Consider the following 4270-nt stretch of genomic DNA (forward strand, 5'->3'; position numbering starts at 1 on the left):
TTAAAATGGTCATCACACCTGTGATTGAAGAGAATAAAATCAAAACAAAAGGAGTTAGCACAGACATAGCGAGCAGACTGGTGGTTGCCAAGGGGGAGAGAGCTGGGGGAGGGACAGAGTGGGAGTCTGGGATTAGCAGATGCAAACTAGTATATATAGGATGGATAAACAACAAGGTCCTACTGTAGAGCACAGGGAACTGTATCCAGTCTCCTGGGATAAACCATAATAGAAAAGAATATATAAAAAAATTGTATATATGTGTATAACTGAGTCAGTTTGCTTCAATAAAGAAAAAAATATATGTATCTGTCATGTATCTCTATGCTCAGCTAGGGGCAATGCTTAAAATTTGGGGTTTTTTTTTAATATTTTAAAAAATTTATTTATTTTATTCATTTTTTTTTTTTTTTTTTGGCTGTGTTGGGTCTTCATTGCTGCGCACGGTCTTTCTCTAGCTGTGGCGAGCGGGGGCTACTCTTTGTTGCGGTGCGCGGGCTTCTCATTGGGGTGGCTTCTCTTGTTGCAGAGCACGGGCTCTAGGCACGTGGGCTCCAGTAGTTGTGGCACACGGACTCAGTAGTTGTGGCACGTGGGCTCAGTAGTTGTGGCGCACGGGCTTAGTTGCTCCGTGGCATGTGGGATCTTCCCGGACCAGGGATAGAGCCTGTGTCCCCTGCATTGGCAGCTGGACTCTTAAGCACTGCGCCACCAGGGAAGCCCCTAACATTTGTTATATAAATGTGTGAATGAGTAAATGAATGGTTAAAAGAGTATACGGCAGCGGAGGGCCCTTTAAAAAGCTCTGTTCAGGAATGCATTTTCAAATCTTTGCCAGTCCTGGGCCTCGGCCGCAGAGTAATAGCTACACTTTATTGAAGAGCTACATCGTACCAAGCATTTTAGCTTCATTAAGTCAAATTCTCACAACAGCCCCGAAAAATAGGTGGAGTTTAGTCCATTGGCCAAGAATCCACAGCTAGTAAGTGCCAGCATTCGACTTGGAACCCAAGACGAACTGGCTGTTAAATCTGGGGGATTACATTTCATCCCTGTTTCTTTGGGGAGGTAGCAAAAATAATTTATATAAAAATAGATTCCTACATCCTCAAATCACCATCTCCACATATGAGGAAATCCTAAGTCAGCTCCAAGGAATCGATGGGCATTTTTTTTTCTTTCAATCCCAGCACCTGTTCTGACCGACATTTTTATGACCTTGTTATTACAGGTTACATTTTGTGCTATAAAACTAGATGGGTATTTAAAAGTATAGGTGTTTAAAGGTCCAACTCTCTTTTCTCAACAGTAAACAGTAAAGCCTTTCATGACAATGGTGACAAGGAGATTAATTAGCCTGCGTTTGTAGAATACTTGGTGCTTCTGGTACCTGATTCTTTTCCTTTGGTGTGTTTCCAGTGGAGAGCAGAAAAAATGATGAATTCTGGGAACAATGCCTGGAATATTATTAAATTATCCTTGTCCTGTTCATTGATTTACAACCTGTGGGACTTCAGACCTTCAGAGCATTTGTGTTCCAGTGATATTCCCAAACTTCCATCATTGTATCCGTTTCCCTCCGATTTAAAATGTCCATTCGTGTTAAAGTAAGGTTTCTTTAAAATATGGCATGAGCTGTAATCACCATGATGGCTCATTTTGCTTCTGAGTAAATTTAGGAACTCACACAGGACATTATAAATGAAGCTGGAAGTTAAAATTACGATGTCTGAAATTATTCCATTTGTATTTTTAAGAGGGTGGTTATAATTTATTTCATATTTACCTAATTTTGTCATTATTCATTGGATTCTTTCATCTCACCCTTATTTTGTTGGAATTTATTTCCTATTAGAGGCATTGGAATCATGAGGAAATAATTCACACCACAGGTAATAATGAGAAGTTAATATGCTCCAAAAAACTAGCTTTATTTCTTCTGAAGTTATACCCAAAGATATATACTATGTGCCACCAGCCAACAAAGTAGGAAAACTACTTTCCTCCAGACACAAAAAAACACAACTTTGACTAGCTATTGGAGTTTCATGGTAAAACAAAACAAAACAAAACAAAAACAGCCCAGTGGGTTCTATACCACTGTTAAAATGCACCATGGTTGCTTTGGTTTTTAGGGTGGTTTTTTTTTTTTCTCATCTTATTTCACTGTGAGCACATTACACTAACATGAATAATATATGTGGTTAACAGATTTATATAGGAAACTGAAGATCTATGTTTGCACACGAAGTATCTCAGAGGGATTCAATGAAAACCTGAATAATTGAATTTTTAAAAATTAAAATTCCATTGATCAATCTGAGCTTGAGTTTTTATAGGAAAAGTAGGATACATGCTTGTTTCTTTACCTTTATTTACTAGTTTTCAAAGTCATGAGCGGATTCTCAAGTATTTTCTAAAGATGATCAGTGTGGCTATTTTTAGCATTATCATGAACTCATACATGCAATAAAATTTGTATTTTAATACATTAAAACTGCTATCCTTATTAATGGTCAGAGTGTGTCATCTTTAGCCAGTGGGAGTCCATTCAAGTGGGCTCTAGAAACCTTTTGACACCGTCCTAGAAGTCTTAGACAGTTTTGCTTTCTAGTAACTGCACAATTGGTGAAGGAAATTCTCCTTTATAGATCAATTCCAAGTGAAAAGTTAAGAAAGATGGGCATAAGGAAAGTATCCCTATTCTTCAGCCCCTTACGAACAAATGGATCTCGGCAATGATCATCAAGGTCTTGTAACATCCCCCAAAAGAGAGACAACCATGCCTTTTGTTGATCCTGGTGGAAGAACTCAGTACCATTAATGAAGCAGTCTTGCTAAATTCAGGCTAGTCTTGAAACTGATCAACATTCTAGACCCTGCCATGTAGTTGCAACATAGGTTCAGCCTACCTGATGGGAAGCTCTGGGGCTAGAATGGCCAATCAGAGTTCTCCCAAATTGAAGTAAGTGGCTACCTGCTTTTATCCCTACGCCAACCAATCATGGATCAAGGTCCACCCCTTGGGGAGAGGTACAGACTTGAGGGTAGGCAATGCCTTGCATTCTAGGGTAGTTCTCAGGAAGAGATGAAGCTAGGGGCCACCAGCAGCCAAAATTTCCAGCAAAGAGGGATGAGTACACCACTCTGAAGACGGGGTGCATTAGGAGCAGAGCATTGCCTCTTTCACCCAGTCCATAGCAACTTCTCCATATCAAGCTCTCCCAAGTCTTTGAGATTTTCCTTAATAAATCTCATTGCCAATCACTCCCTGGCAACCATTCCAGGCACATTTAAGGATATTCTGAAAGCCACATGTATAGTGTATAAGATGAGAAGTCCAAAGGAATATTAACGAAAATAAAGAAAAGTTGCTTGAGCTTGGGGAGTGATTTTTCAGGTTCATAGGCTTTGCAGTAGAGTTTAAGTTAATAGTTACCTCTTCTCTGTGGTCTATCTCCAGTCTGATACGACTCTGATGTTTCTTTCTTACCTTTAATCTGGAAGATTTTCAACTGTGCATCATCTTTTCCCCTTCATCGCCCTCCAGGTATCCGTGACCAGGAAGGCAAAGTTGACTGTGAAAATACTAAAGAAAAAGTGAATATTGTTGTCATTGTATGTTAAATTACAATATACAACCTTATGTTTCTAGACCCACGATCCTGTAACTGTACTCTAAGCTGTTCAAAATAGTGGCAATATACATTTCCAAAAACATATTTTTAATGCAATTTCATTCTTTCGTTATATAAACATAGACACTGTCAAAAAATCCATATTGCACCAAAAAGCCCAAAGGAAAAAAAAAATAACCTGCCTACCTAAAGATAACTATTCTTTTTTTTAAAGAGATATCTATTCTTAACATTTTGTTTTATATACTGCCAATCATTCTCTACAAGTAGAAATACATACTATATGATGTTTTACCATAATATTTACATGCTGTACACATTTTTTGAAATAAGCATTTTTTCAATTGCTATTATAAACAATTTCCCCTTTGCTATGAAATATTTTTCTGTCCAACCATAGTAATTGATGGAATATATATATATATGGATATATTACAAATAATTTATCCAACAATCTATTGCTATCTATTTAGAAAGTTGAACTATCCTTTTTATAAGCTATAAAAGGTGGTGGAGCTGGTGGTGAATATTCTCATTAAAAACCCTCACACTCTCTCCATCATTTCCTAAAGGAAATTCCTAAAATAAATATATCATCCCTTTTTCTTTTTAAATGAAAAAATTACATTGAT

This window comes from Balaenoptera acutorostrata, chromosome X (genome assembly GCF_949987535.1).
Source record: "Balaenoptera acutorostrata chromosome X, mBalAcu1.1, whole genome shotgun sequence".
NCBI classification, from domain to species: domain Eukaryota; kingdom Metazoa; phylum Chordata; class Mammalia; order Artiodactyla; family Balaenopteridae; genus Balaenoptera; species Balaenoptera acutorostrata.